The sequence below is a fragment of the Suricata suricatta genome, chromosome 7 (genome assembly GCF_006229205.1).
Source record: "Suricata suricatta isolate VVHF042 chromosome 7, meerkat_22Aug2017_6uvM2_HiC, whole genome shotgun sequence".
Classification (NCBI taxonomy): domain Eukaryota; kingdom Metazoa; phylum Chordata; class Mammalia; order Carnivora; family Herpestidae; genus Suricata; species Suricata suricatta.
Genome location: NC_043706.1, coordinates 90,114,965 through 90,135,632, shown reverse-complemented (window position 1 = coordinate 90,135,632; position 20,668 = coordinate 90,114,965). Strand labels below are relative to the sequence as shown.

Sequence of the window (20,668 nt, the reverse complement as noted above, 5' to 3'; positions counted from 1 at the left end):
ATACCATATATGACTCATGATTTAATGAGTGCTTGCTGTGTGTGAGGCGCTATGTGATGTTCTTTATGGAGTTTGCTGCATTGAATCCTGACAAGGACACTGAATTGGAGAAGCACCCCAATCCTTGCAGGGGCTTGGTAAAATTGGACTGTGTGGGTCCAGGGAGCAGGTATTCCCCCAAAGACTCACAAGATAAAAAGCAAGAACGGGTTGCGATTTGTGTGGCTGGATGCTGATGGCTGGATTCATTTTTGAAGCTCACCTGAGGTTACAGAGAATGAAATCCCAGTAAGGGATGTTTAAGCGGAAGAAAAAGCTTATGATTTATGTGTTGTACTCTTTGCATTTAAACAGTGCAGACACTGATCAGGATAGAAACGATGCAGGGAAGCCTGGTCTGAAATGTCATTTCACTGTAGTCTCTTTAGTGTTATGCAGTTTGGTTGCAAGATATGCTGAAATGGAAATTTAGTGCTGCCGTATTCAGAGATGTATTTACACAGTGTTTTTATAGTCTGTGCATGTACCTTCTGTTTATTACTAAATAAGCTCTATATTCATTGTTGTTGATTCAGTCGAAGACTGACATGCTGACATTGAAAAGATGAAGCAAGATTATATCTCAGAGTAAAACATGCAGCCTAGAAAATGGACCTCAGAAGTAAATACCGGTATCTGAATAAAGAAGCAATTTTCAGAGTTTACTTTACATGGTTCTTAAGGAGCCAATCACATTTATATCTGTGTATGTTATTTCTCACTACAAAACTAGCAAATGCTTCTTTAATACTTACAGATAAGGGTGAGGTTTTGCTGATGACTCGATTCTTTTAGAAAAGCCAGAAATATGAAAACAAAGCAAATGTAACAAATTACTGGCTGCATTAATTACAACACCTTTTCCACCAAAGGAAGGGTGTGGTTGTTGCAATCCTTGTATAAAAGGAGTGATTTGTTTAGAACTGTCATTTATATTACTTGCTTCCAACTTATGGGTCAAAGATATATCAGGACGTGAATGGACATCTCTCTTCCTGACAGATGAACATTCATGTTCCATATGTGATATGAAACATACCTATTGTCCCACAGATTCTTTTCCTCCATTAACCTCTTCCCTTTGCTTCAGAATTACCTAAAAGAAATGAAATGGAGCTGCATTGTATATTAAAATGGTGGAATTTTTTTTCCTTCTTCTATAGAATTGAAAGATTTTTTTTTTTTTCCAGACAGAAAGATTTGCTGCTACCTGTATCTTTGGGCTTTACCTAGCTGATAGACAGCCCATGGATTATACAAACATAGCTGCATTCCCATTATCTCTCTCCGACAAATTATAGCCTGCCGGTAGAACTGCCATAGCAGAAAGCAGGCATTTGGGTTTAAACTGTCTTCTTTTGCTGAAATCCGTAAAACAAGGCCATGACTCTTCATATTTAGTTGAAATAGAAAATGCTCAGGCTCAATGCACACAAGGAAATTGCAGCCTCCCTCTCTCCCTCCCCCTCCTGCATTGCGGTCCTGCAGAGCCCTCAGGGAGCCGGAACCACGGGCTGGGGGGGGGGGGCCTGCGTGCCAAGCACCACCGCCTCTTTTACAGCCAAACCATAGAGCCTTGCTTGAGGTCATCTTTTACATTGTATTTCGATTTTATAGAGCTGCTTTCAGTAAAGAGAAGACAGATGCATTGCTGAGATTGTGTGCAGCATGACAGTTTTATAAGAGGAAAAGAACACCCCAAAGGTTATACAGTTACCTACCTGTCCCATCCAGTGCTGCAATTTCGGAAGAGCTGGTGGGAAAAAGAGAAGTTCTCCCTTTACTGTGTGACAGTAGATATAGGAAACTGCTTTGGCCTGATTAATTTTGCTGTTTTTTCTTGAAAAAAAAAATTAAAAGGAGAGAAGGTACTCACTGTCCTGCTTTTTTCTATCTAAACTTTTTAATAAAATTTGAAATAGTATCATATTTTGAAACAATTTTACTTGGTCTTCTTTGAAAAAGTGCATTTGTAAGATTCTTCTGTTTTGCTGGGGCCTCTTGGGACTGTGGGGTGGAATATTTTCCTCTTTGGGCCCCAGAAGAAAGACATGCCTACTATCACACTTATTTTTTTTTAATGTTTTGTATTTGTTCTGGGGGAGAGAGAGGGAGAGAGAGGGAGAAAGAGAGAGAGAAACTGTGCACAGAGCCTGATGTGGGGCTCAGTCTCACAAACGGTGAGACCATGACGTGAGCCAAAACGAAGTCAGAAACTTAACCGACTGAGCCACCCAGGTGCCCTACTCACACACCTATTGAAGGCTATTTAAAGAGGGAAGTCTTGCCTGAGGAACGGCCTCTGCTGTACCGCTGTGGTCCAGGCGGGTCCTCTTGTGGGGTGAGGGTGTGTGACCCCACTGGCCTCACCCCCGTGAAGACTGCCCACTGAAGGGGTCAGTGCCTAGGTACTGGCACTTTGAGTGCCCCTCTCTCTGAGCTTCAATTTCCTGGTCTGAATAATTGAGACAATAAAACCAACCCTCACTTTCCCCCCACAGGGCTGTGAAAATTAAATGGGGACGCCTGTGAAATACTTTGTAACATACAATGATCTCTCCATGTGGAAGCTGTTTTTGGTTTTGTCGTCATTTTTACTTAAGGAGATGGATGTTCCTCTCCTTACTTGCCCCATCTCCCTGACTGGATTCAGGTCTCCTATCTACTTGGAAAACTTCCTTCTCAAATTCTTCTTCCTAGCCATTATTAGAAGGGTGAATCAAATACTTGATTTGTTGTCTGCCTTTCTACTAGGTGTCAACTCCAGGAGACAGGTGCTGTGTCGTTTGGTTCATCAGTATTTCCCTGTGGCCCAGTGCCGAGCATGGGTGCATTCAGCGGGTATTTGCTGAAGAACAATGAAGAGTGCTCAGAAGGTTCCCCAGTCCACTGTTTGGACCTATTTTGTTCACCCTCTTGCCCCTTAGGCTAGGGGCTGCCCTCCCCAGGGGATGTGAAGATGTGGAGATATTTTGGGCAAGTGTGAGTTTTAGTCTGAAATAGTCTAATGATTTTACATTTTATTAAAATATCCCCCCATTTCCATTATATTGTGATTTTCTTAGCACCTCTAATCCTTTTTCGGAAAGCAGGCCAAATGCCTTTACTAAATAATTTGATTTAAAAAAATGCTTTAAGGAATTAAAGAGTAAGTGTTTTTATACTTGTGCATTGAAACCAGACCTCTAGCTAAAAACATTTGCTTCTTTCACTGCTGACCTCACATTTGAGTCTAGTTCAAGTGAAGTGGGGATTGATTTTAGAAGCTTACAATTAACCTCAAGTCATGAAAGTGATGAGAAAATGATAAGAACATTTAGTTTATTTCAGTGTATACTCAGAACTTCTGGAGACCTGGGTAATGGGTTATAAATACAGTACATTTCTAATTTAATGGATTTTAGAAATAATTATCTTTACTAATCTTAAATTATTTATGGTGAAATCTTAATAAGGTTTACAACTTTTATGAAGCATGGAATTACTGTAATGTTTTGAAAGTTGTTCCTTATTCTGTCTTTCACTGATTCAGTGCATGATACTGCAGAGAGCTTTATGACTTTTATATTTGAGTATCTGAAACTAAGATAATATGCAGTACTTTTCGCTGCCTCTTTAGAGGACTACAGAGTAAAAATAAAATATTTCTGAAAAATGGTTTTGCAAGAGCAGATATAAAGGCTAATATATATGTTTTGTGTCTGTACAAATGTTCATGTATACATACATATGTAAATAGGTATGCAGATATCATTTTAGAGCTTTCAGCAGTCTTTTTTTGAATTATGAAATATTTATACAAAATAACATCTGTAACATATTCAATGTGATTAAGCATAATAGTAAACAAGCAGTTTTTAACATGGATAAATCTTAAATGTTGAAAACAAACACTTCGTTTTGCTCCTTTGAGCCCAGTGGCAATTGCTACTTCATTTTAAATGTAAAAACATAGTCAAATGAATGATGTTTAGTTTGGAGCACCCAGAAACAAGGCTTGGAGAGCAGCATTCTGCATTGGAAGGTGAGTGGTGGGTCTGCCTATAACCTCCTGTCCTCCTGGGCTCCTCTAGGCACAGAGTGGACACCATTATCAGAGTGGTTACTTAGTCTGGTGACCAGGCAGGATTATGAAGACCTGGAAAGTTTCCTTCACTCAGGTTTAAAACAGTAAAGGTATTGAGAATGAATGAACCCATGTTGTGGAATGTGAGTTGCACCTTATTATTATATTACTTATTATATATATTATTTTGTGTATTATTATACTATTGGTTTAAGTACAATTATATTAAACAAAAATATCAAATGGTATATCAAGGGACTCAGCTATTTATTTCTGGCACTTCTTGACTAGGAATTGATAACCTGTAATTTTGTATCTCTGATCACTGTGGAAGCTGTTTCTGCTCTGGTCTGTTTCCCATTTCTCCTGTTTGTTAGTTGTTCAGGCTTTCTCTATCCTCTTTTCTCCATGCTATTCTGGCTTGTCCCATTCATTCATGCTGGAATCCAAACCCTCCTGGCAACAGAATGCTTTTTATTACTTGCAGATTTGGGTAAATATTTGATCTCTATAGATTCATCATCTATAGAGTCCATGGGTTGCTTTCTCTGATATACTGTAAAATATTTATGTCTGCTATTATTTGAATATAACTTTTCTGTTTTCTCAGCTATGCATTTTATCCATTTCAATCTGAGTAATTTTCTTGGTTAGGTCTGTGGTTATGTCTGTGGAGAGGAAGGTTATGGGTACTTTGGCTTTTTGCTAGGAAAAATAATTTCCATGTTGTGTTTGAGCTGACAACGGGATTCTTAATTGGGCAGTATGTAAGCACTATTACACTTTGGTGTAAATGGGATTTCACTACTTATTAAGGGATTACATAATGTGTCTACCAGTGACAAAGTCTTCAATATTCTCATGACTCAAGAGAGATAGTAGTTCTATGTGTAATATTTCCATATAAATAATGAACATGGACAGGTAAACTCAGTATTCTGCTTTATTCATGAATATGATTTTTCATAATATCTGATTTTTAAAATGCTTTACTTATTTGGGAGAATTTTAGCTTAGAAAAAACTGCTTCCTCTACTTTTCTGTGACTGAAAATAGATGTTGGTTTACAGAGACTTTGAAGGGCTGTGGTCTGAGTGAGAATACAAATATATTGTGCTCATGTTGGTCATAACCCTGTTGCCTTAGTGTGGTCTCTAGATCTATAAAATAGGCTTCATGTCAGAAGTCAATTAAGAACACATGTTGTCATTAATTGCCTGTTTATGAATAGGTTCCAAATAAAATGTTGGAAGTTTTTCTTCTCCAAATGTGTATCATACTGAATTTTCAACATATGATTAAAAAAACTTATTCTTAAATAATTTAAAATTTACAGAAAACTTACAAAGATAGTACAGAGAGTTTCTGCATATCCTTCACCCTGCTTCCCCTAATGCTAACATCTTACATAATCATGATCCATTTATTAAAGTAAGAAACTCACATTGGTGTAATACTATTAAACTATAGACTTTATTTGGATTTTACAAGTTTTTCCTCCTGTGAAGGATGGCTTTTTAAAAATCCATTTATTTTTAGAGTGCATAATTATTTTAATAAAAAAGCTTAATAAAATTATACCTTTAGGGACTGGGAAGTCTGATGTAGATATGGTTTTGGGAACTTCTCTAGAAAGTTAATGAAGGATGTTCAAAAATTTTGTAAGATGAAAACATTAAAGCATTCAGTATTTTAATTTTGATTTACAGAATTAATCACTTTAACCAATGTATTTATTATTATTTATATGAACACTTTTTTCAAATGAATGCAGTTTTGCTTTTCCTAAAGGTCAGGAATGTGGATATAAGGAAACTTCTACAACCATCTCTTTGTTTCATCCTGTAGTCTTCAAAGTTATTGAGTTTCTCACATGTTTCCTCTGTAAACATGATGAATTTTGCATATTAAGGAAAATACTGCCAATTTTGATGAAGGCTAGAATAATTTTTATTAAATTTTTTTAATGTTTACTTCTTATTTTGAGGGAGAGATGTGGAAGGGGAAGGGATAGGGAGACACAGAATCTGAAGCAGGCTTCAGACCCTGAGCTGTCTGCTCAGAGCCTGATGTGGGGCTAGAACTCACAAACTGTGAGATCATGACCTGAGCTGAAGCTGGACACTTAACCAACTGAGCCACCCAAGAGTCCCATTATTTTTAAAAGAGTACATAAAAAAACACAACTCTCAGTCTGATGAATAAAAAAATAATTAAAACAGTGTGTGGGAAAACAGTGTAATTAATTTTGTTTTCTTTTTTTAATGTGTTTAATGTTTATTTTTGAGAGAGAGAGTGAGCGTGAGAGCGAGCACGTGCACAAATGCGGGAAGGTGCAGAGGAAGAGGGAGACACAGAATCCCACTCAGTCTCCAGGCTCTGAGCTGTCAGCACAGAGTCTGATGCAGGGCTCAAACTCATGAACCATGAGATCATAACCTGAGCCAAAGTTGGATGCTTAGTCGACTAAGCCACCCAGGCACCCCAATTTTGTTTTCCTCATGAAAAGATGTTACATCAACCTTTCTATTTTTTCATTTTATTTGATAGTTTAGCAAATGAGTACATTTTTTAAAAAACCATTGTCTTTGTCCCACTTTGCTCTTTTGTGCTCCTTGTGGTTGGTGCAGAATATTAAGGATCACTGACTTTTTAAACATTTGTTTTCATTAATCCCTGAGCACTAGTGTAAATGTAAGGGACATACATTAAAAAGCAAATGCCTGGGTGATGATGGGGGGTGATGTTACCACAATGGTGACACAGACTCTTCCTGACCTGGCTCTCTTCACAAGAAAAAACAACTAACAATGCAAGAACAAGACCCCACTGCGAGCATCCTAAAATACATGGGGGAAGCTAAAGCATCCCCTGTACCACAGAGATCAAGAGAGACTGCAGTAGAAGGGTAAGGGAACAGACTGCATTGCCCCTTTCCCAGGCCAGGGCAGCATCACACCATCAGGTCTCTGCTGAGCATCTAGTCCTTCAGTGGGAAGAGAGAACACAGTGGGGGCCACTGGCTCTCCCCAGGGTATTTTGTGGGAGCCCCTACTCTGATCTCACACCACAAAGACTGAGGGGGAATCTGTGGTATTCAACCAGTGAGAATCTGACTGTGATGGGACAATGAGGAGGGGCTTGCAAAAATCAGCACATGGATCTTGGCAGGTCGAGTTCATACCTGTGGCATCCAAGTGATGATTCCAACCTGTGTTTTTGCTCTCTGAATGGGGAACCAGATTGGGTTGCCTTCTGACTAGGGAATTCAGCAGGGTGAAGATCTTTGTGATGTGGAACCTTAAATGAATGTTGAGGTCCCTAGAGCCCTGTTTAGTCACACCCAGGCATTCAGCTAAATCATAGCCCCACCTGCTATGGAGTGTCTTCTAGCCTTCTTGGACCACAAGGTCTGGAGACAACTGCTGGAAGGTGTGTGGTCTAGTGGCACTTGAGCTGAGAGGTGGGTGAGCAGAGTCAATAGTTTGCAGAGCAAAACTAGTGGCACTGCTTGGTCAGGGAATTTGGGATGCATGTTGGCATAAGTTAAGCCAACAAACAAAGAGATTTACCACCACTAGGGCTACTTCTCCCATTGTATCAGGTAGGAAACTTAATTTGTATTCAATAATGGGCCAAATATAGCCTTTAGACGGTCTGACCAAGGAACCTAACCAGAACACATGGGAAGCTCTGTAACCTATTCAACAGCCCTGTGTACAGTGGCACTTGAATAAAGAGCATAGCTATGGCTTTCTCTGATGAGCAAAACTGATGGCTTCACTGCACCAGGAAATTCAGTGTGCACTCTAGCCTGACTCAGGTACACAAACAATGAGCTGTATAGGCCCTGGGTCCCGTCCTGCTGCCCTACTAGGACAGGGAAACTAATTCATAGTACCATCTATTACTGAATGTATTTATTACCCAACTATCTCAGGAGACTGACCAGAGAATCCAGGAAACTATAGAGTCCATCCTACAGCCTTACTTGGGAATCAAGCCAGCAGCCCTGTCCAACTTTTACCAGCCAGTAGCACATCCCATCCTTGTCCTCAGAGCTTGAACAGTTGGCTTGTCCCAAAATAGATCATGGTAGTAGGCTTCACCTGCCCAAAGACATAACCCAGAAACCCGACCTTATTGGTGAAGAGCTGCAACTGTTAATGCAAACCTATAAAGTCTGGGAAAAGCCTGGTTGCTAAATTACTCAAGATAAAGAATCAAGGATCGTAGAAAATAAGGTAAAGATGCCACCAGGGGAACTAATAAAGCTCCAATAACTGACTCTAAAGAAATGGAGATCTATAATATATCAGATAAAGAATTTAGAATAATGCTCATAAGGAAGTTTAGCAAACTATAAGAAAATGCAGACAGGCAACTAAGTAAAATTAGGAAAACAATGCATGAACAGAATAAGAAATTTTGGAAATGTTAACCATAAAAACCTCAGAAATCTTATAGTTGACAAACACAGGAACTGAAGAGTTCAGTGGAGTTTTGAAAGTAGACTAGACCATGTAGGAGAAAGAATCCATGACCGGGAGGATAGAACATTTGAATTTATCCAGTCAGAGGAGCAAAGAAGAAAACAATGAAAAAGAGTGAATGAAATTATGGGAATTATGGAACACAATGAAAAGAAATGGTATTCACATTATGGGAATTCCATTAGGAGAAGAGAAAGAGAAAGGGGTCAAAATATTTTTAAAGCAAAGTGGCTGAAAATGTTCTAACCCTAGGGAGAAATAGGGACATCCAGATCCATGAGGTCCAAAAGACCCCAAATAGGTTGAATCCAAGTAGGGCTAAACTGAGACATATTATACGAAGAATTTAAGAGCAGCAAGAGAAGAGTTACATAGAAGGGAGCCCCCATAAGATTATCGACAGATTTCTCAAAAGAAACCTTTCAGGCCAGGAGAAAATGAGATGATATATTCAAAATATTAAAAGAAAAAAACTATCAGTCAAGAATTCTATACCCAGTGAAGTTGTCCTTCAGAAATGAAGGACAGCTTTTGTTTGTGCAGGACACAGACTCTCACCATTGAGTACAGTGTTAGCAATGAGCTTATCATTTGTGTCCTGCACAAACAAAAACTGGGGGAGGTCATTACCACCAGACCTACCTTATAAGAGATGCCTAAGGTAGTTTTTTGAGTTGAAGTAAAAGAATGCTAATTATTATAAAAATATAAAAAGGTAGTGTAAGTCTTACTGGTAATTATAAATATATAGTCATAATTAGATTCTGCAGTATGGTAATAGTGGTGCATAATTCATTTGCAATGCTAATTTTAAAGTTAAAATGAATGTATTAAAGACTATACAATTATCTGTTATTAGTTACATAGTGTAAAAAGCATCTAAGTGTAAAAGCAATAATCTGAAGTGTGAGAGGAGGAGAAATTAAAGTATAGGCCTTATGAATACTATTGAAGTTAAGTTGCTATTAGTTGTATTTATTTATTTAATATGCAAACTTTTTATTGAAATATTATTATTTAAAAATTTTTTAGATGTTTATTTATTTTTGAGAGAAAGACACACAGAGAGCGTGAGCAGGGATGGTCAGAGAGATAGGGAGACACAGAATCAGAAGCAGGCTCCAATCTCTCAGCACAGAGCCTGATGTGGGGCTCAAACCCATGAACTGTGAGATCATGACCTGAGCTGAAGTCGACTGCTTAACCGACTCAGTCACCCAGTCACCCCAAAATATTATACTATTTAAAATACCACTCTTCAAAGAGGTCACAAAAATTATAGCACTCAAAAATTTTAGGTAAAACGCTTCAAGGGTAAGCCATTTTTTGTCAGTCAGCTTGTCCAAAGTTTAGCAGTGGAGGACACTACTATGGAGACGTGCAGTTGGTTCAGACTCAGTTTCAGCTCACGCTATGTAGAGCGTCCATGATGCTTTTATTGTACTCTGCAACCTGCTTGGTCACATTCTTCAGAATTGACTGGTAACCACTCTCTTGACTCTTGGTTGCTATGAATTCTTTCATCACAAAATTATTTTGCTCATGGTGTTGTCACTTCCTCTCCAAATTTGTAATCTAAGAATGTGTCTTATTTTCTTGCAATTGTGTTTTTAGCACCTCATACTATATGTTTAGCTTCTCTTTATTTTATTTTTTGTTTTTTAACTTTTATTTATTTTTGATAGAGACAGAGCATGAGGAGAAGAGGCGCAGAGAGAGAGACACACACACAGAATCTGAAGCAGGCTCCAACCTCTGTGCTGGGGCTCGAACTCACGAATTGTGAGATCATGACCTGAGCCAAAGTCAGAGGCTTAACTGACTGAGCCACCCAGGTGCCCATTCTCTGTTCTTTTTCTGAAAGGCATTTCAATGGTTGTTAATACTGTTTCTCCTGATGTAATTTCTTTTTCTTTTCTTCACCTGATGATTTTAAAGCTGACAAATCATTATATGTTTCCAAATCAACTGTCATTTGCTTAATTTTGCTTTTCAGAGAATGCTTTTCCTCAGCCATCTTACTTTCCAGAAGCTCCATTTTCTGTAGATCTAACTGTAGACATTGGCTTTCTGAACTCAAATTTCTAGCTGTACTTTGTGATTTCTGCATTTTAGTAGATTTAAAATTGAGACCATCCTGCCTCATCTTCAGTTCTTGATTGGTGATAGAGGATATCTATTTCAGACAATTTATATTTCTACTACAGTGCTCCAAAAGTGTAATAATATTGGCTTCTATCTGTGCTTTCTGCTCCAGTTCCTGATTCTTAGTTCTTCAAACAACTCAATAAAAGTGTTCATATTTTCCTTTCACGTTTTTAGTTCCTTATACTTCTGATTCATTTCAACTTGGTGTTCTTCTAAATCCATGTCCAGTTGTCCAGTTTCTTCATTAACTTCCTTTATTTTTCTTTTATATATTTAACTGTTGCTCCATGCTTGCTATTTCCTAATTACCTTCTTTAACCTGCTTAAATAATCTCTCTCTCTTCCATTGGAGATTCCATGCTTTTGTCTTCAGCAACCATTTCGTCTCGATAGGACTCCAACTTATAAAGTTTTTCATGCGGCAGTACAGCCTCTTGTTCAACCTTGGGAGTGTGCTATTTCAGCTTCCAAGCTCTGTTTTTTTTCATGTTCAGTGAATCTAGTTGTTGCTGAAATGTATCTAATTCCTGCAACAATTTGTGGTTTTCATTTCTACGTACTTGACTTGTTTTTCAGGAGACAGGCTTTTGATGATGCCATATGCTGCTTGCTTTTCCTGTTGAAATTTTTCTTCTGCACTTCTAATGTTTTTCCTTCTCTTTTCTTTCTATAAATATGTTATCCATACATTGTGTTTCTCAATCATTTTGAGCTTTAAGCATGTTGTAATCATTCCTTACTTCTTCCATTTCAGTATTGGGGTTAAGTTTACTTACCAATATATTATGCTTTGCTAGTTGTCCTTGAAACTCTTTGATTTCAACATGTCTCAGCTCTCTTTTCATATGACAAATATACTGAATTCTCTTGATTGTACATTTCTGTTTCTTTTTGAAGTTTATTAATTTCTCTTGTAAGTTAACTTATTTTACTTTGAAGAAGTCCAAGAATACTCAATGGAGAAAAGATAATCTTTTCAATAAATAGTGCTGGTGTAATTGGATATTTACATGTAAAAGAGTAAAATTAGACCGATGTCTTATCTCACTCACAAGAATTAACTCAAATGGATTAAAGACTTAAATGTAAGCGTTCAAACCATGAACTAGAGGAAAACATTAGGAATAAGACTCCTTGACATTGGTCTTGGTAATGATTTTTTGGATGTGATGCCTGAAGCACAAACAACAAAATAAAAAATAAACAAGTGGGGCTATATTAAATTAAAAAGTTTTTGCACAGCGAAAGAAGCCATCAGCAAAGTGAGAATGCTGTCTACAGAATGGGAAAAATATATGCAAATCGTATATCTAATAAGGGTTAATATCGAAAATATATAAAGAACTCACACAACTCAGTAGCAAAAAAACTCCAAATAATCCAATTAAAAAGTAGTCACAGGACCTGAATAGATATTTATATGTAAAAGGCCAGTAGGTACATGGAAAGATATTCAACATCACTAGTCATTAGAGAAATTGAAATACCACTTCATGCCTGTTATAATGGTTATCATTTAAAAAGTTAAAAGATAACAAATGTTGGTGTGGATGTAAAGAAAAGGGAAACCCTTGTACACTGTTGGTGGGTTGTAAAATTGGTACAGCCACTGTGGAATAAAGAGGATCCTCAAAAAAGTAAAAATAGAACTACCATGCGATCTAGAAATTCTGTGTCTGGGAATATATCCAAAGAAAAAAACCACTAATTTGAGAAGATATCTGCGCCTTCGTGTTCATAACAGCATTATTTACAATGGATAAAACAGGGAAACAACCTAAGTGTCCATTGATGGATGACAGGACAAAGAAGTTGTAAAATATATATATATTTACACACACACACAATTATACTAGCTGAAATAAGTCAGAGAAAGTCAAGTACTATATGATCCCACTTATATGTGTAATCTAAATCAAACAAATAAATAAACAAACACAACCAAACTCATAGGAAAGAGATCAGGCTTGTGGTGACCAGAAACAGAGGCTGGAGGTGGGAAGGAGTTGGAGTGAAATAATCAAAAGGTATAAACTTCCATTTATGAGATACATAAGTACTAAGGATGTCGTGTACAACATGATGACTATAGTTAGCACTGCTGTGTGATACATAGGAAAGTTCTTAAGAGTAAATTCTATGAGTTCTCATCACAATGAGAATTTTTTTCCTTTTCTTCTTTTATTTTATTGTGTTTAAATGAGAAGGTGGATGTCAGCTGAACCTATTGTGATATTCATTTCACAATATATGGAAATCAAGCTATCGTGCTACATGCCTTAAACTTATACACTGATATATGTTAATTCTTAATAAGACTGGGTAAAAATATACATTAAAAAATTATAGACTTGAACTTTTATTATTTTTATCTGGTAATGGAAAGCTTAAAATTGAAATTAGATTTCTTTGTAGATGAGGTATATCAAGAATGGTTTACAGGAAAAGCATGTTTTTTCTATTGCTTCCCATAAAGGAAATTTTGGTGGGGAGGATAAGTGTTGTTAGGGCCAAATTCTATTTTAGATGTTCCTACTTGGCATTCAGTGGTGCCACAGGAGAGAGTTTGGCCTTGAATCTATGGCTATTTCCAGAATGGCAGCCTATTTGCAACACTTATTGATGATAGAAAGTTGATGTATGTATTGATTTTTATGTAGGCCAATGCTGTGGAAGGATTAAAACAAAGAGGTGGAAGTCGGGGAATTCTCCTAGGCTTTCCTCCTTTGGTTGTCCCTGTTGGACTGGTTCCCCTCATGATGAGGCCATGAGGCAAGGGAGTAATACTTTCCAAGGTTTTTAAAATGCATTTTTGTTTTTATATTTGGAAGTTCTCTGTAGTCCAGAACTGCCTCCTTGAATTTGCAAAGTCTAATATCAATGTAGTTACTGTGCTCAAGAAGACCTACTGTGTAGTGCCTTAGAGCTAATAGCCAGTGGCAGTGCTCTGTAGGGGCTGTTTTGATTAGTATTATGTTTATTTTGGTATAATCGGAGTACTTGTACAGTTTTCCTGGAGACATTCCCTAACTTTTCAAAGATAAACAAGGAGCATATTATTGACTCAGATATAATAAGAACTCCTCTTTGGTTCAGCTAAATTATATTAGAGAAATGATGGTATTTAATCCCAAAGTAATTCAATTTGCATTTTAAACTCTTAATGATCTTAATTGATCTAATTTTCTCTGCTGGTTTTAGTGGGGAGTTTGTCACATTTTCTTCACTTCTGTGAATGGTGAAGTCAAATTGGGAACCTCAGGGGGCTACCAGGAAAGAATGGCTAAAGTAGAGATTGACTATGATACATACAATTGATGGGGGACCAGGAGTGTACTTTTCTTCTTCAGACAGAGAGGGTTAGGTATTCCTTGGTCACCTGAGCTTAGGGATGCCCAAGACTAACCACAGGAAAGAAATTCATCAATTTCTGACTGATTGAACAAACAAATTTATAGACATCAAACACAAACAATTAAATTTATAGACATCAAACTCTTTGTTAATATTTCATGTGATATTCTTATGAGATTATATTCAGAATGAAAAGGAATTTAATGGCTAACTGATGTCAAAGGGAGGAGGGACAAAATTGAAAGTGCTTTCTTGGTGTATATTTTAGTTATCTATTGATTTGTAACACATAACTCCAAAAGTTTAGCAACCTAAAACAATAAACATCTATTATCTCAAAATTATTATGGGTCAGGAATCCAGACATGGCATAGCTAGAAGCCTCTGCCTCAGTTTCTCTCACAAGGATGTAATTAAAGTGCTGACTGGGGAAGCAGTCTCAATGAAGGCTTATCTGGGAGAGGATCTGTTTCCAAACTCACTTATGTGGTTGTCGGCAGGATTTAGTCCTTCCTCAGTTTCTTGCCATATGGGCCTATCCATGGCAGCCCACAGCATGGCATCTGACTTGTCTCAGAGCCAGTAAGTGAGTAAGAGGGAGCCATGGTCTCTGCAACTTAGTCTCAGAAGTGACATCTCATCACTTTTTCTGAACTTTATTTACAGAAGTGAATGTCAAGGTACAACCCATTCTCAGGAGGGAAGACTACACAGGGCATGAGTACCAGCAGACAGAGGCCATCGAGGATCATGTAGAGGCTGCTCCCACAACATCCTACAGCTTTTCCTATTTTAAAAGAAAACTGAACCACTGTTAGTTTACATAAAGTATCTAGTGAAAGTCACTGATTAGGTGAAGAAAATGCCATATCCATTGTAGGGTTAATATTGGGGAAAATGGGACTAAATTTAGTGGATCGTACTCTTGATAATTGTGTTTTGAATCCCATCTCTTCAGTTTACAGTGTTTTCCAGGAAGCATTTCCCCTGTTTTCTTCTTCACCAAGTTTGAGGGTCTGCTCATTAGTCTAAATCCTGTGTTCCCAACCGATTGTATCCTTCCTTCATATGAAATATAATATATTCTCTGTTCTTTTTTTATAGTCTACAAGGCAATTAGATTAAAAATCTGAGAAATTAATTTAGAATGAGATTTTAGTAAATGACGTCCAGGTCATAATTGTATTTCGCAATGGACTCCTCATTCTTAAGTCTTTAAATGTCACCTTCTCAGAATAGTCTTTCTTGATCATTTTCCTTACATAATCCTTGCACCCTTCTCTGGTTTTTCTCCATTATCTTTCTGGTCCTTCCCATTACTTGAGAGGATCTGCCTCATTTCTGTGTATATTTGTCTATTGTTCCCCCCCCCCTTACTAGAACTTAAGCTCAATGAAAATAAAGGTATTATCTCTTTTGTTTACTGATATATCATAAATACTTAGAACAGTAACAAATCATTAGTGAGGACTCAAGAAATATTTGTTGAATGAATGAATGTGAGATTTCAGGAACCGAAGCCAGAAAAGGGAGATCTCATTTTGGCCAGGGAAGCCTTTAAGTATTCATTCTACCATGCCTATCTCCTTCAACTGTGTGTTGAATTTGATGCAGACAGTTCTAGAGTGAACTGTAATGTGGTCAGCTGACATCACAGGACCTCTGAGTCTGAGAAATTCAGCTGTAATGTGGTATTAGTATTAGCTATTTGGTATTTAGAATGTCTACTAGCTTTAAAAGCTATGAACTTATGTTTCTTTTTTTGACCAACAAAGAAAATTGTAAGACTTTGTAATCCAAGTGTCTTCTGGTTTTTACATTGATGGTTTCTTCTCTCAGGTATAATGGCTATATTCTGGAGATCTTTGAATAATTGTGGAATGGCATAGAAAATGGCAGAGAATACAAGCAAATCATAAGAAACCACATTCCAAATAAATTGTGAGAAGACAATTACTTAAGGTTGAGATGTAAAAAAAAAAAAAAATCATTGAGGATGGTTTGCCCTGAATAGAATGACAGTTTAAATTTAAGAAAAAAATCTTATTCTTTCCTTGCTGTGGTTTCGTTTTCACCCAATGTGGAGCGTGACTTGATAGTTGTATATTGTGGTTTAATACAGCTCATCATCATGTTTCTTTTCCATTGTAGCAAAGTGGGTTGAAAGCTTGAGGGATTTCTTCTGCAGTAATTCCCCAGATCTCATTCCTGGTCAGCACCGTGCAGCTCATTTCCATTAAGCAGATAGTCCTCCTTTTTTTTTTCTTTGCTTCCAGACTCATAATTCTGTGCTTATCTGCACTGAGCTTCATTTGCATTTATTAGCTGGGTAGGTACTTGAAATATCTAAAACCCTTTTATCTGCCTCCTTTGTTTCTCATTATTTGCTGTCTCTTCCAATTTAATATTAACTGCAAATTTGAAATGTTTCTTCTGAAACTGTTGTTCAAATTCTTTGCATACCAATGTAAGCCTGGAACTGATGTCTTCTGGGATCCTAGTCAATAATGTGGTCCTGCCTTGAAAAGCTGTACTTCCCACATTTTACTTTCCTCATTTGATTGACTGAGGTGGAGATAAATTCATTTGGCTTTTTGGTTGAGCATTTTGAACCATTGAGACTCTCTACTATGGGAGATGGTACATTAAGGAGCACAATGATGAACAAGACAGGGGCTGTTTGCCCTCATGGAGTGCTTGGCCTGTTTTGTGTGGAGAAATAGATATATTCCATCTCACTTAGCCCTCCACCCAATCCCCTCAGTTTTCCTGAACTGCACTTTTTAAGGCTTTGGGCTTTATTGAATAATATTATACAAATGATATTGTGAAACTCAGAATTATTTTAAAGACATCATTTAGTCTATTTCACATTTTTTCCTTCACAAGGACCCGTGGGAGAAATTCCTTTCAGATTTCTCCTGAGTCACTGGCTCATTTTTATCTTAGACTATGATTCAAGAACAGATCTGACCTGCCTCTCTATGTTGGCTGCCAAATAGCTTGCAGGCAGATTTGTAATCCACTTTCCGAAAATGCACCAGCTCCTATAGCAGGGCTTTAAATTTTAATCTCACTAGGAATTTTAGTCTACCTGTTTTCAGCTTTCATACTTCTGTCCACTTCACAATCTCCATCTTCCATCATCATAGGATTTTCCCATCAGCTGTAAGAAAACTACAGTCTTATTTTCTTTGAAGTATTTCTCCACACTTTTCTGTAACATGACGGATTGTAAGTGAATACATTATTTATGTGAGCTTGGAGGGTGATTGTGTTCTACTTTGAGACATAGGTTCAGAGCACTTATCCTTTTCTAAACTGGTGTTCTATAGGATGAGCCTAGATTGTATGAACAGCTATATGAACTTGAGTAAGTCACTTAACTAAGTTCTCTGGTTCTCATATGTAAGTTAAAAGGATTTGATAGACTTTGAAAGTTGTTCTCAGCACTAAAGTTTTATATTTGCACATATAGATTTGTAATTGTACCATCAACATGCCGGCTTTTTGTGTTAGAACTTAGCTGCAGTTTCTAGCAGAGCTTTTCCTTGGCAGTCTTCTCTTGGATACTGTTTGGATCTAGGTTATGGAGCTGATAAGCAACTCAGGAAACCCAGAGTCTAGTAAGTGAGGTTGAGGAGTGTGACCAGCAGTAAGGGTTCTCTGTGAACCAGCTAAGGGACAGGTAAGGGGAGGCTGTGAGTACCACCCAGGAGGGGCCTAACAAACTTTGGGAGCTGTCAGAGATGTGGAAGGAAGAGAGTATGAGCAGCATTTAAAGGGGAGGAAGGGTTAGGCAGGAGGCCTCTGTTGACTCCTGAAAACTGCATTTGCCAGCATTCTAAGACACAAATGGCTAGTTTCTCTTCAGGGCATCAGTAATAATTTTGTGCCTTTGGGGAATGGAGAGGTAGAAGATTAGACTGGAAAATCGGCAGAGACTGGATGTTGAAGGGCTGTGTGTGCTCTGCTAAAGCACTTGAATTTCATTTTAAAGATCATGCTGATCTACTGAGGGAGTTTAAAGGAGGTGGGCAGATGTGAACAGATTTGAAATATGGGAAGAGACCCCTCTTCTGCAAGGATGGGTGATAAATGCCAGAGGTTAGCTCATAATTGGGGGAATTTTTCTCCAATCCCTAGGAGAGTGCCTGTATTAGGAGCAGGAAGTTACTTAGATTTCTGATTTGAATGATTGGTGAAGAATGCCAGTACCTTTCACCATAAAAGATAATGTGGAGGAGGAGCAGACTTGCAAGAGCATATGAAACCTTAATGATAGACAGGTTGAGTGTGAAGGGCTATTGATATATTTACAGTCACATGAACCAGGAAGTTGAAGTAATAAGAATAAGGATAATAATAAAATAATACTAATATTAACATTAATGTCTATCAAATTGGTATTCACTGTATTATTAATGTGTTATTAATGATATTAATATTAATCAAATATGTATTAAATTCCAGTTGCTTTAAGTGTATTATCTCATTTAGCCCTTGGGATATCTCTATTATTCTATTTCTAAATAAGAAAATAAAGCCTGTAAAGATTAAGTACCTCGTCTAAGACCATATAGCTGGGAAGAGGTGGAGTGAGTGTCATTGGGCACCGAATCCCACTTTGACTACAACTATGTACTACCTTGAAGCAGGATGGCCATGTACAGCTGGTGTATTATATTCGTCAGTGACATAGGTGAAGATGGAACCCTGGGAAATACCAACATATTGGGGTCCAGCAGAAGAAGAGGGGCCTGTGAAAGAAGCTAAGAAGTAGAGGAAACGAGAAGGAAGAACACTAAGAGAAATGGTACCATGTCAGGAACACTGGTGCCACCTCATGTTAACAGTGTCATTGATGGCCATCTATTTATTGTCTCTGAACTTCATCTGTTTTTCACTGCAAAATGGGGATAGTATTACTTTCAAAGTTTCTCTTGTGTTTAATCAAGATAGCATTTATCAAGCACTTAATCTGCAGTGTGGCACATAGTTAGGACTCAGGATATGGTGGCTGCTGTTGTTACTTTGAAGCAGAAAGCATCAAAAACATTTTACGAGAGAGTAGCCACCGTGCAGTGAGTTAAATTGCTAAGGGGGACAGCATAGCATCTGGGATGTACACAGAGTAGAGTCCAAGAGTTTTGAAAGCTATGAAAACAGCAGGAAAAAATTTTCCTCAGTCATGCATCTGCTATTAATTTTACATTACAGAGAATAAGTACCTTGGTATCAGTTTTCTTCAAAATCAATCACAGTGAATTCTGTGAATTATGAATGCCAATACAAGTGAAATGAAATGTCGATCATTTATAATTACTTGAAAATAAAATTGCATTGAAAATGTTTTAAGGTAGTCTTATGTAGAGTATTAAAACCTGCTGTACTTCGATGATAAATGAATTTGGCAAATGACAAAGACAAATAGTAGTTCAAGATTTAAACTTTCCTTTGTTATAGCACTCTTTCCTCCATCCCCACCTCATGGTATCATTTTACAGAAGCAAGGAGGTTCAGGAACCCCCAAATCAGAAGAGATTCTGACCATTTTCATCTTGATGGAGTTCTTGCCACTGGACAATTTCCCTTACCTCATCATCATAAATTTTCTCATCTGTGAAATCTAAAGAATACATCTTGGATTTGTATATGAAATCTCCTAGTTTTAAAATCATGGCAGCTAGGTAACAAAAGTTTACCGTGGACCAAAGAAATCATGTTTATGAGCAGAATTTGGTTTCCATGCCACTAATTTGCTGCTTTTAGTTCACACAGATTTTCCATATAATTCTGAGATTTTAGTTGGAAGAGGTTTAGAGATCCCTCTCTGTGTGCGGAGTCCACAGAACTGTGCCAGGCATCCTGAGGATGGGATGGGAGACATACTAAAGATAGTTCAATCAAACCTTTTGGCCTTCAGACAGTTATAATCTTCTTGGAAATACAGTATTCACCAGAAAGAAACAGAACACTTTCAGAGTTTTGAAAGAGTTCAGTTATAAGGAGGTTGAGAGATTAGTTAAATCCAACTTTCCCCCATAAAAAGGGGAGAAATCTGAATCCCAGAAAGACCCAAATTCACTGGGCTAGTGAGTAGCAGAACTGGTTCTTGAACCAGGCTTTTAAAAATTTTTTTAAATGTTTATTAATTTTTTTTTGAGAGAAAGAGACAGAGTGTAAAGGTGGGAGGGGCAAAGAGAGAGATACAGAGAGACAGAGAGAGAGAGGAGAAAGAGAGAGAGAGAGAGAGAGAGAGGACACAGAATCTGAAGCAGGCTCCAGACTCTGAGCTATCAGCACAGAGCATGACATGAGACTCGAACCCACAAACGATGAAATTGTGACCTGAGCTGAAGTTAGATGCTTAACTGACTGAGCCATCCAGGTGCCCTGAACCAGGCTTTCTGAGACCTGGAAAAGTTCCTTGCCAGGCCATACTGTTGGAGTTCAGAGGGAGAGAATGGTTGAGAGAGAAGCTTTCATCAAGGACACATAACCAGAGTCAGGTATTGGAGGATAAGAGGTGGGCAGCCATTTATTTGACTTGAGGGAAAACATGGGA

General features: G+C 37.7%; 1 pseudogene; it reads right to left on the bottom strand.

The window, feature by feature from the left end:
• Positions 1-9,999: 9,999 nt before the first annotated feature.
• LOC115295823 lies at positions 10,000-11,688 on the bottom strand (annotated as a pseudogene).
• Positions 11,689-20,668: the final 8,980 nt, after the last annotated feature.